This window comes from Miniopterus schreibersii (genome assembly GCF_964146895.1).
Source record: "Miniopterus schreibersii genome assembly, chromosome: 10".
NCBI classification, from domain to species: domain Eukaryota; kingdom Metazoa; phylum Chordata; class Mammalia; order Chiroptera; family Miniopteridae; genus Miniopterus; species Miniopterus schreibersii.
Genome location: NC_138110.1, coordinates 5081635 through 5094556, shown reverse-complemented (window position 1 = coordinate 5094556; position 12922 = coordinate 5081635). Strand labels below are relative to the sequence as shown.

The window sequence follows — 12922 nt, the reverse complement described above, 5'->3', positions numbered from 1 at the left end:
CCTAGGGAAGAAACCAAGCTCGAGGCTCGGAAGAAGAGAAGGCACTTAGGGGAGCTGGAACCTCAACCAGATCTTTATGGTCCCAAAGCCCAACCTCTCCCCAGAGCGCGCCCTCCCTCATCCTACCCTCCAGGGAGCTGAGGTTGCAGTTTGCCAGCATCCACATTTGGGGCTGACATCACTTTCCTGCCCCCAATTGCTCAAGTTCCTGGTCTGCAGCAAGCTTCATTTCTCCCCACCTGGGTCTGCAGGGGAAAATGCCTTTTTTTTTTTTTTTTTAACATCCACTCTTATTTACTTGTTACTCTTAGAAAATCTCATCTTTGACTGGACTCAGACTCAGAGGTAGAAGAGACGCTCTCAGAAAGACGGCCTACGTCCCTTGGCAATCTGTTTCTGGCGTCTTCCTTTGGCCTCCTTCATTCTCTTAGCCAAAACTTTAGCAAATTCTGCAGCCTCTCCTTTATTTTTGTTTGTACGTTGTTTCTCCAGAGCAACACGCTGCTGATTGTGTTCCAGGACACGTGAAGGAACGAGACGCTGCATCTTGGGTGCTTTGGTCCTAGATTCCTTACCTTCTCTGTTGAGGGGCTTTCTCACAGCACATTGGCAGACATCATGTTCTTTAGAGACTGAAGTTTGCGGATTCTGCTAGCTCTTTCGGGCAGCAGGCAGCAAAGCACTATAGTATCGGTGAGGCCAGGAATAGCTTTCTCCCCTTTCCTTACAATGACCAGGTTGAGAACACTGAGGTTCGCATCCACAATGCAGCCCCCAGACAGATTTGCACTCTCTCCACCCTCCTTGGGCCGTAAGAGGAATGCCCCTTCCTCAGCAGCAGGCGGTCACGGCCTTGGGTCAAGACACCCTGCTTCGTGGGGAAAGCCACCACTGCTTGGAACCACATAGCCCTTCCATGGAATTGCCGGGTCATGTAACAGCAGCATGTTTAGCTTCTGGGGAAACTGCCACTGTGTTCCACGTTGACTGCTCCATTTCCTGTTCCCTCCAGAAAGGCATGAGACGTCCAACTTCTTCACGTCCGGCCCACACCTCTTATTGTAGCCATCCTTGTGGGTGTGAAGTGGTAACTAATTGTGGTTTTGAGATGCAGCCCCCTAAAGACTAATGATGCGAAGCATCTTTTCATGTGCTTATCTTCTTTGGAGAGCCATCTAGTCAAATGTTTTCCCATTTTAAAAATTAGGTTGTCTTCTTATTGTTAAGAGTACTTTATATTTTCTGGGCACCGTCCCATAGCAGCTATACGATTTGCAAATGTTTTCTCCCACTTTATGGGTCATCTTCGCCCTTTCCTGATGGTGTCCTTTGAAGCACAGAGGTTTTAAATTTTGATGAAGTTAACTGAAGAACTGTGTAGAACACGCCCCAGAATTTTCCCCCTGGAGGAGAGGACAGGTGGGCTGCTCCTGGGGGGCATTACACTCACAGGACTTCTTGCTGCTCCTACTGGACCAGCGCCTGCGGCTTCAGAGAGAGACTGGAGGCCCCAGAGGCACCCTGCCCGCCCCGGGTGCGGGGAGCTGTCCGGCGGCGCGGGGCTGAAGTCAGCTGCGCCCTGTGCGAGGGGCCGCGCCTCGCCCACGAAGTGCGCCCCGGCAGTGCCCAAAGCGCATGCAAATATGTGGGCACAGCCCTGGCCGGTGTGGCTCAGTGGTTAGAGCACCGGCCCTTGGACTGAAGGGTCCTGGGTTCAGTCTCAGCCAGGGGAACGTACCTCAGTTGCAGGCTCGATCCCCGGCCCCGGCGGGGGAGGGGTGAGGGAGGCAACCAGTCGATGTGTCTCTCTCACATCAATGTTTCTCTCTCTCTCTGTCCCTCTCTATGTGAAAAGCAATGGGAAAAATATCCTCCAGTGTGGATTTTTAAAAAAAAAAATGTTTAATGTGGAAGCAGAAGACAGAATGGCACGCTGGATGAATTGCAAATAGCCGAGTCCACGTGAGAGATGGTCATGGCTTGGAATCAGGTTAGCGGCACTGATGGGAAAAGTGAACATACTGAGGATGTTTGGGGATGGAGCCAGCAGACTTGAGAGTGGATAGGAGGTTAAGGATGAGGCCAGAGAAGGCAATGAATCTTCTAAATCTTCGACCTGAGAAACCAGGCAGTTGAAAGTGGTATTTACAGAGATGGAGGAGAGTATAATAGTTTAAAACTGGAATGTGAATCAGGCCTGTATTAAAAATCAAGGGTGCGAGGGGAGAGTTAGCTAAACACAGTGGGTACATTATATAAGTGCATTTGTTTTCTTATTTGCTGGTGATGTTGCTTTAACCATATTGAATCTCCTGCCCCTGAGGCATGTAAAAATGCCTTCGCTTCAGTAAATTAATTCTTATTATGGGGGGAAGCAGTGGCTAAGATCATGGGCTCTGGGGCCCATCCTGGGTTCAAACCTGGATTCCACCTCCTGTGAACCCTGAGCCCAGTTGCTCCTGGGGAGAGATGGATAATTCCAGCCTCTGCCTTAGGCTTGTCATGAGTATTCGATGTGTAAATATTCTGCGCATCTGGGGAATGGCTGTTAATAGGCACGAGGTTTCCTTTTAGGGGGTGAATATGTTCTGAAATTAGATAGTGGTGACACTTGTACAATTTTCTAAATATACTAAAGCCAATTAATTGTACACATTTCCAAAAGGGTGAATTTTATGGTGTATGAATTGTATCTCAAAAAAATTTTTGAAAAGAACTTAGGGCCATGCTTGGCTAATTGCTAAGGAAGTATTCATTAAATAAATTAAAATAAATTGCAAAAACAATAAATTATTATTTTAGATTTAAAAATCTTTCCTCACCTTAGCTGGTTTGGCTCAGTGGTTAGAGTGTCGGCCCGTGGACTGAAGGGTCCCAGGTTCGATTCCGGCCAAGGGCATGTACCTCGGTTGCAGGCTTGATCCCCGGCCCCAGTCAGGGCACACACAACCAATTGGTGTGTCTCCCTCACGTTGATGTTCCCTCTCTCTCTCTATCTCTCTCTCTCTCTCCCCTTCCACTCTCTTTAAAAAGCAATGGGGGAAAAAAATATCCTCAGGTAAGGATTAAAAAAAAACACCTTTCCTCTGCAAACCCCTCAGCCACCCACCACGGGAGATTTTCAGAGTCTGCTTCACTCCTGCGAGCCTTCACCCCTTCCTCCTGCCCCACACTTCTTCCTGGGCCTGCCCTCCCGGTTGGCATCCTTCCAACTCCAAATGTCCCTCTTTCTGTTACATAAAGAAGTGCCACTCCCCTGAGGCCCTTGGCTCCAATGCAGTACCACACTCATTCATGTGCATCCAGACCACACAGCGCCTTCTATTTAACAAGATTCCATCCTAATTAAGAGGCAACTGTGGTTTATGTTTCCCTTTTCTTACACATGTTATTGTGATAGAGACCATACATGTCTCTTTTTTCTAAGAGGACAGCGTGGAAAAGGGGGAATGGGTCAGTAAGCAGAGGCTGAGGAAGCGTAGGTGGCTCTAAAACCCGGCTGCCGTTTTCTTCCTTCACCCTTTTTCACCCTCAACGACAAACTTGAGGCACATTGTGGCCTCAGACCTTCGCAGTGACCCTTCCCTCTTTGGAGAATGCTCTTCCCGCAGGTAGCCACATGGCTCACTCCCAAACTGCATCTGATCAAGTGTCACCACTTGGTGACATTCCCAATGTCCCCTGACTACCAAATGTCAGATGGCATTCTCACCTCTCCAGTTTGCTTTCTTTTCTCTCCGTAGCTTGTGTTACGATCTGCCATCACACATACGTTGGTATCTACTTGGTTAGGGTCTCTGTCTGCTCCCTCAGGACAGTGCTTTGTCTTTCTTATCACAGCAGCATCCCCAGCACCTACAACAGTGTCTGGTGCATAGACGACGCCCAGTCAATATTTGTTGGATGAATACATGAGTGTACAAATGAATGAGTGGCCCAGGACGCTGATTTTCAGCAGATGTTCTAGACAAGAGGTAATATTTTGCACAGACGGTAGGTATTCCTTTACATTGCGTGGCATTCGGGTGGACCTGCATTATTTCCCTGGGTACCATGGAGACCTCTAAGAAGAAAATGTTCTGAAATAAAATTACAGGGGAAAATTAGTCACTAAACTCGAAAGTATTCATGCTCCCATATTATAATTCAATGTGAAAAGAAAAGGCATGGAAAGATATTAGTCCTATTGTCAGAGCCCTTTTTACTTTTAAGTTTTTAAAAATCCTATCTCTTCTGTGCCTGTCTTGCCATTTTCTCCATCAGGCTGAGAGTTCCTCTGGGGAAGGGCCAAAGTGGTAGGGCGCTTCAGGACAGGGCTGAGTGTCTTGGGAGGGGCATAAATGTGTTCTCTGAGCTGTTCTAGCAAATTATCAAACCCAAGTGGGGGGCACGGGAACCCCAATTTATAGGCAGCTGGTCAGAAACCCAGGTGACAACCTGGGACTTATAATTGGCATCTGAAGTGGGGTCAGTCTTGTGGGACTGATCCCTTAACCTGTGGGCTCTGAGCCTAACCCCAGGTAGATAGTGTCAGAACTGAACGGCACTGTGGGGTGCCCACCTGGTATTGGAGAGTTGGTCGATGTGGGAGACTAAAACAAACTTGTACGCCTGGTCACAGAAGTGCTCTGTGTGGGTAGTAGAGGAGAAACACGAGAGTTTTCCCCTTGCACCACCCCAGGACTACTGAAGAGGAAACTCTGGGCATGGGGCCCAGCAGTCTGTGTTCTAACAAGCCCAGCAGGCGATTCTGCTGCAAGTTCAAGTTTGAGACCATGGCCCGCTTCCCTGGGGAAGTTCCTGAAATGTCTAACCCCCTTCCGTCTAATCTGGTTTCCACACCTTCCCCTTGGCAGAATCATTCCATCTGGGCCCACAGCCCCAATTTCCAACTAACAAACCCCATGTTCACCTGCCCAGCCCTAAATAATATGCTTATATGCTTATTCCTGAATTTAGACAACATGTATTGCCTCCCCACCAATAGGAGTTACCTCATAAGGTCCCCTCTCTGTCTCAGGTTTTGATACTTACGGCTCTACTCTTTAGTCCCTCTGTGACTCTTTACAACTTTGGATGATACACTCAGTCCTCTATTTCTTGTTCCGTTGGCCTCCCACAGGATCTCCTGAGCCCCGGCCTTTGTAAGTTGCTCATTAGCTCCCACACCCTAACCTCCAGTCCTCCCTCCCATTCACTTCACAGCGTCTGTCCAAAACCCCTTGGCTTTTATGTTTCTAAATAGTTTTTATTTACAATTCCTTCTGAACTGTGAACTTACAAGATAAGCCTTTCATGCTTGGCCTGAATTAATTCTAAATGTTAAAAAAAAAAATGAAGAGCATTTATAGTTAAGAGAGTCTGTGTGTAAAGAGCATGGCACAGCTTTTAGCCCATAGTCAGCCCTCTGTCAATAGTAGTTACTATTATTATTTTTGTGACAAGGTGAATATTGTTCATGTGGCAGCCAGTCTCCAAAGTGGTCCCCAATGATCCTCACCTCCTGCTATTCACATTCTTGCGCAATCCCCTCCCACCTTGAATAGGCTTGACCTCTTTGACCAACAAGCTATTGCAAAAGTGCCTGATTTACAAATCTAGGTTACAAAGAGCATCACAACTTCTCCTTTCTCTCCTGGGATCACCTGGCCTGGGAGAGCCAGGTGCCACGCTGTGAGGACCTCAAGCTGCTCTGCAGGGAAGAAGTGCCCACAGTCAACACCAGCGGGCCTGCCATGCAGTGAACCACTTTGAAATGGATCATCCGGCCACAATCCAACCTTCCGATGACGGCAGCCTGGGCCCACAGGTTGATGCAACCTCATGAAGAGTCTTGAGACAGAAACACCCAGTTACGTTGGTTCTGAATTCCTGACCCACAGAAACTGAGTGACAGTAAATGTTTACTGTTGTTTTGAGCATCTCAGTGTTGGGTGATCTGTAAGGCAGCAATGGGCAACTGTCACAGTTCACACAGTGTCACCTTCCTGCTGAAGGGCCCTGTTTCATAGCACCTGGCGAATTCCAAGTGGAAGTATTCTGAGTCAGACAAAAAGATGGGTCTTGTTCAGCCAGAGCTGGTCCTTTTAGCCTGTGCTAAGACACGGTTTGAAATAAATAAAAAATTCTTTCCTGATCCTACTGGCAAAAATTGAAGCCAACTGTCTGTGCCTTCTAGGCTACAGGTCAGCACCTAACTGTGGCTTTTCAGCTTAGACATTTCACAAAGGGAGTCTTTCCAGAGCTCACCGTTGCCCCACACACCTGCTCCCTCTCACCTCTAGCAAACTGCACAAAATGACCTAAGTAGCTCGTTAAAATTATAGAACTCCATGCTCCCCTCCACCCAGGGATTCTGAATCAGAGGCTTTAGCCTGGACCCAGAAATCTGCTTTTTAAAGAAACCATCCCCGAGAGATAACAAGCATCGGTGCGGATGTGAGAAAGGGAGCCCTGCTACGCCGCTGGTAGGCATGCAGGTGCGCACGGCCGCTATGGGCAATGGCATGCTGGGTCTTCAAATAGTTAAAAATTGAACTACCATGTGATCCAGCAATCCCACGCCTGGGTGGATATCCAAAGGAATTGAAACCAGTTATCTCAAAGGGATACCTGCACTCGCACGCTCACTGCAGCATTATCCACACTGGCCAAGGCATGGAAACAACTGCGTGTCTGTAAACAGGTGAACAACAAAGACGCGAGGTACTCATGCAGCGGGATGTTCGCTACTCAGCCATGAGAAAGAAGGAAATCCTGCCGTTTGCAATGACATGGATAGGCCTTGAGGGCATTATGCCAACACAGATCAATCAGACAAAGACAGATAATTACTGTGTGACATCACTTATATTTGGAAGCTAAAAACACTGACCTGGCACAAACAGAGTAGAATGGTGGCTACCAGGGGCTGGGCTGGGGAACTGGGGGGATGATGCTAAGGGATGCAGACTTACAGCCAGTAGCTAAATAAGCTCTGGAGAGCGAATGCACAGCATAGTGACCATAGTCCACTACACTGTCACAAACTTCAAAGCTGCTAAGAGACAATCGTAAGAAATAACTATGTGACATGATACAGGTGTTAGCTAATGATGCTGTATAATCATATTGCAATCTACAAATGCAACAAACCAACACCTGTACACCCCAAACTTATAAAACGTTACATGTCAATGAGCTTTCAATTTTTAAAAAAGGAGTTGCCCCCTGCCCCCACCCAGGTAATCCTGATGTAGGAAGACCCCGTCCACACTAAGAAAAGATGTTCTAAACACTGGGTGTCTCCTCTCCCCCGATCCATTAGCTGGAGCGATCGCAGTTTGGGAAATGGAAATGACATTGAAACACTTGCGGGCACGGACGCGCCAGGCCTCCTCGCATCCGAAGGCAGAGGACAGTGGCTGAGCTCCACTGTGCAAAATACGTATGGCCACATCCTTACAAGATCCACCAGGGAACAACTCGGGGGAAAATTCCCCTGAAAGAACCCGTGGCCACTCCTACCTCCCTGAGGCTTTCTATTTTCTTTCCCAGTTTTGCAAATCTGAGGGAATTACATCCGTTTCATTATGTCAAATGTTCAGAACCAAGATTGTTTTTAATGGCTCTTTAAAACCTCACAGATGATGCAGACAAAACAACTTGGAAACCTTGAAAATCTGAAGTGCGAAAGAAGAGCCTAGCTCCACCTCGCTGCCGCTTAGCTCTTCTCAGGGACACTGGTTCAAGACACTCATTTCCCCGCCCTCGTCAACAGCCATCGATGTATTCGCCTCTGAGGTTCTTAAAACAAGTTGACGGGCGGACGCCAGCTCCCTGCTGGTGCCCAGGCTCACTGCACCGAGTGACAGGTCGGGACTCTGTACATTATCGAATCTTAACGATTCTATTTTTACACAGGACCAGAGAGACTCTTGAACAAAGGAACCCACAGATACAAAAGTTGAAACTCCATAGCCCAAGAGGAAAGCCCACGCGGACGAGCGGCTTTGGCCGGCAGCCACGGTAAATCCTCCCTTACACCAGCCTTCAATCAGCACCTACGACCCCCCTGACGTTTGCACGAGCCCCGCTGCTGCAAGAGTGAACCAAGATTTGTTTACTCCACAGGCTTGATGGCATCATGTGAGAACTGGTGATCCCTGGAACTCAGAAAGATTTGGTTCAACCAGTAGAGGTTTGGGTTGGTATTTTTTGTTTGGTTGGTTGGTTGATTGGTGTTTTTGTTTTTTTAAATATGTCTTTATTGATTTCAGAGAAAGGAAGGGAGAGGGAGAGAGAGAGAGAAACATCAGTGATGAGAGAGTCATGGATCGGCCGCCTCCTGCACACCCCCTACTGGGGATGAAGCCCCCAACGTGGGCATGGGCCCTGACCGGGAATCGAACCACGATATCCTGGATCCTAGGTCGATGCTCAACCACTGAGCCATGCCAGCCGGTCTGGTGTTCTGTCTTTTTAATTCATTGACAACATTTAAAAATCAAGAGATTTTACATTCTTTAAATGCCGGCTTGAATGGTCAGCATTTTCTGTATAACAACCATTTGTTGTCTTGTGATGCTGGGGTTCAACAATCTGGGCCGGGCTCAGCCAGATGGCTCGGCTGATTGGGGCTGGCTTGGCTGATCTCAGCTGGGCTTGGTCATGTGTCTATGGTCAGCTGCTGGACTAGGTGGGGGCTGGCTGATCTAGGATGGACTCAGCTGGGATCCCTCGCTCAGTTCCCCTTGGTCTCCTCCCCCAGCAGGCTAGTAGTAAGAGCAAGAGCAGAATCCACAAGGCCCCTTGAGGACTGGGCTCATCACTTCCACTGCATTCTGTTGCCAAAGCAAGTCACAGGCCAGCCCAAGCTCAAGGGGTGGGAAACAGGCTCCACCTCTGAATGGGAGGGAAAGAACTTGTAGCCACTGTTGCCATTTTGCAAACGGCTTATCTTAAGAAATCAGTAGATGTGACCACGTTGGGCACATGATGTGCTAGAGCTTAGAGGCAGCTGCCCCCTTACGTGGATATGGCACTGCCCTTCTGCACCAGCCTTGCCCTTACTGATCATTTCCAAAACCATCTTGCCCTGTGGGCATAGGGTTTGCCTTTCCTGATCCCAGAATGACTTACACTCCATACATCCCAAAGACCCATCCCCAGCCATGAACACACCCACTGTGCAGTGTCCGGGACTCACTTTCACTTCTCAGGAAACATTGCCTTTCTCTTCACCATTTCCTTCCCCCCAATAAATATCCCATTTTCTGCTCAGAGAATCAATGGGGAGTGTGTGTGAAGAGACGGAAGGAGGGTGATTATTCAGCAGATGGAAGACAGAAAAAGGGAAGCCTTGGAGCCAGACCCACCTGGGTTCTCCTCCTGGCTCTACCACTCCTTCCACTTAGTCTCTCTGTGCATCAGTTTCTCATCTGTAAAACGGTACCTGCTGTGTTTGCATACTTCTCCTTGGAAGATATTATGTTAGCTGAACCATACGTTTTGCATAAATGTGGACCCATTTTGGTGTAACAAAAAAAATAGGCAAAAATTAAAAAAACAAAAGCAACAAGAACCCCTGAGAAGCTCTCAGTGAGGGGTTGAGGTTATTTCGCTGTTTAAGCTTCACAAAAGGCAATTTGTGACTCAAATGCAGAAGTGATTTGCTGAAAGGTGCAGAAACTCCATTGCCCAAGAGACTGTCTTAGGTCCTTGCATTTGCAAATTGTAACAAGCTCACCCCAGATCTCTGAATCACAGGCTTTGCCTCCCCTCTCCCTGGTGGAAGCCTTGGGAGGGCCTGCAGTGCCACCTTCTGGGCGACAACGCCTAGGACAGGGTTATCAGACTGTTTGTTGAGGATAAATAGGGCAGACTGTTTGTTGAGGATAAATAGGGGACTGTCCCTCACCCACAATGACCTGCACACATCACCAGCTATAGCCAGTGGAGCACCGGTCCCCTAAAGCGGCTGCAAGGCCAAGATCTCCAGCCCTTGCCATGTTCGGGACTCAGATCGCCTTCATGCGCGAAGCCCTCAGCCACAGAGAGTGCAGGAGATGCTGACGGCACTGGCTTCAATGAGCTGGCATCTATCCTCCCACGTGCTGGGGGCCCAGGAGCCCCAGACCACCCTCCTGTAACCTCCCTAATGCCCTCATCTGCAAAATGGAAATGATGAAAATGCCAGCCCCCGGGGTTGTTGTTAGTTCCGTGGGAAGCACTAGGGGCCTGGCAGCAAACCCTGCAACGAGTAGCAGCTATTGAGGTTGAGCCTGAATCGCCTCTGAATGACATCATATGGTAACAAGAACAATCAGTGGGGCCGCCCTGCCCACCCCGAGCACGACAGCCGGTGGGTTTACTACCCGCCGGGCTCTGTTCTAAGAGCCGCACTGCATCGAGCCTCAAGCACGCCCATGAAGTCAGTAACACCATTAACCCCACTTCACAGACATGGAAATAAACTCAGAGATCAAGGAACGGCCACGGTCAGCTAGCAAGCAGACAGCAGGACTAACAGTGGAGTGCCGCGGCCTGCATCTACACGCAACATAAAGCGTTCTTTCTGGATCGATGTTGGGAGGTCAGATCTCGCCCCACCTCCCACGCTTCTTCTTCATAATCTATGAAAAAGGGAAAACTAAGCAAATCAAATGGCTTTCTTTTCTCCCAGCGCCCCCCCCCCCCCAATGCTTTTGCTGCCTGCCCAGTTCCTCACCGGCACGGTGACCCTGGGTATTTGTCTCCACCTTAGGGAAGGAAACTATAGAAGCCGCATTAGGCTACTGAGTTCAGATCACTTGCTCGTCACTCCCAGAAGCCCGTGTGCGGAGGGGCCAGGCTGGAACCGGTGCTCTAGGCCACAAGACGGGAGTGAGGGCGCAGGGGGCCAAGACTGAGGCTAATGAGGAACACTTGCAATTGCTGGGAGACAAAGGAGTAACTGGGGTGCGTGCGTGTGTGCGTGTGTGTGTGTGTGTGTGTGTACACATGCGCACACACTCTCCCTGGTCATCCAAGAACCATCATAAAATATCCCTGCGTGGTGATGGGAGAAGACATGACTTGGGGTGGCGAACACACAGTACAATTAACAGGTGATGTTATAGAATTGTCCACCGAAACCTATATAATTTTATTAACCAAGGTCACCCAATAAAGTTAATAAAAATAAAAAGTGTTCCTGCCTGTGGAAGCCTGAGAACCCGCAGGTGAGTGCAGAGACTAGTGAGGACGTGGCTTCAGAGACAACTGGAGCCAAGTTTCCACGATATGTCCCCCGGACCCTGGAATATCACCTTTCCAAAGGCAGACTGGACCTACCCCGCAAGTCCCCCTTCCCCAGGTTCCCTCTTCAGGGCCGCTGTCACCCCTGTTGTCCCCAACCCCGGGAGCTTCCCGGCGAGATCTGAATCTGGCCCCCCACACGTGGAGGGCAGGAGAGACCATGAAAGACACAGACACCTCCAGGTTGGTTAGTGGAGTTTGAACAAGCCAGGAATTTACACATGAGGCCAGTCTTGGGCAGACCGCAGACCTCCACTCCAGGACGACAAAAGGAAAAGTGTGCACAGAGGCCTTGCAGGCTCGGTCAGGGCTCGGTCCACATGGTCTCAGCATGTACCGCAGTGTCCTCACTCACATGTGGATGGGCCGTGCGACTTTAAGAGAAACGGCCTATAATGAAGCCGACTGAAGCCAATTTCACCTGTAGGCTTGTAATGGCCACGATCAAGGCCAGGGAGGTCTACACTAGATCCGGACAGTCCGAAGGAATAGCGGGGGGAACAAACCACACCCCCGAATGTCCCAGGCCAGTCCTATAGGACCCAGGACAATGGTGGCTCTCAGCCAAGGATGGGTCAGACATTAGCTAACACGGCACCTGTTAAGACTGTGCGACATCATGTTTACATAACTGGGGCCTTGGCCGGGAGAAGGTGGCAAGAAAGCCTAAGCGTTTTCACTCTCCCCACAAGGCTCATTGAACAGGACTCGGGTTCCCGGGCATCTCATCAGCCTTATAAGGAAAGGCCGCTGCAGAAACGACGCTACTGGTGGACCTGGTGGAGCTTCTCGAAACTGTCCTCGAAAATGTTTCCGACCGTGGGAACTGTGGGCAGAACATTCATCCCAGGGACACGGGAGCAGGTGGAGCCTCCGGGTGCAGTCATGTGCTCTCCGTGGCCTCCAGGCCGTCGCCAGCCCAGCAGGCTTGCTTCTCCTGTGTCCCGCTGTCCTCCCACGTGACCCGGTGTCACCAGCAGAGCCCTAGGCACGCCCTCTCACCAGAGCCCTGCAAACTCTCCCAGGGGGCCTGGCCCCTCGTCCTGCCTCCTCCAGCCTGTTCTCCCAGCGGCAAGCAGACGACCTGTGGCCACTGCATTGTGTCGCTCCCCTGATTAAAACCCAACAACGTTCACCCACTGCAGCTAAAAGAAAATCAACAGATCTGGCTGCTGGCAACTTTTTCCAAGCTCGGCTCACGCCCCTCACTCCTTGCTCCCTGGCCAGCAGGCCTCCTCTGACTCCCCCACCCCGCCTGCCATGCTCTCACCTTCCTTCAAAATGCTCCCTTGCTCCTCTGCCTGCAGCCTCTTACCCCTAAAGGCCCCGTATCTGCTCCTTTGCCTCCTCGAGGAGGCCTTTCTGCTCACCCAAACAGCGGCCTCACTTGGCTGGCTGTTCACTGCCCATCAGCCCACCCAACTCTAAGCTCCATGGGATCAGGGACCCTGTCCGAGCTGCCCACCCACCTAACCCAGTGCCTGGCAGATCACTGACTACCTGAGGGAGGAAGGGATGAAAAGAGGGAGGAAGGGAAGGGGCGAGGAGAGACACAGCGCTTATGGGAGTACAATCAGTAATTGTGAATACCATCATAATAACAGCTGTAGGCCAATGACCAATACAGGCCCTTTCTGAGCCAGAT

General features: G+C 50.0%; 1 pseudogene across 1 annotated transcript; it reads right to left on the bottom strand.

Moving 5' to 3' along the window:
- Positions 1-317: 317 nt before the first annotated feature.
- LOC308562771 (small ribosomal subunit protein eS6 pseudogene) lies at positions 318-947 on the bottom strand (annotated as a pseudogene). The gene has a single exon. The product of its transcript is annotated as a small ribosomal subunit protein eS6 pseudogene (transcript).
- Between the last annotated feature and the right edge of the window lie 11975 nt (positions 948-12922).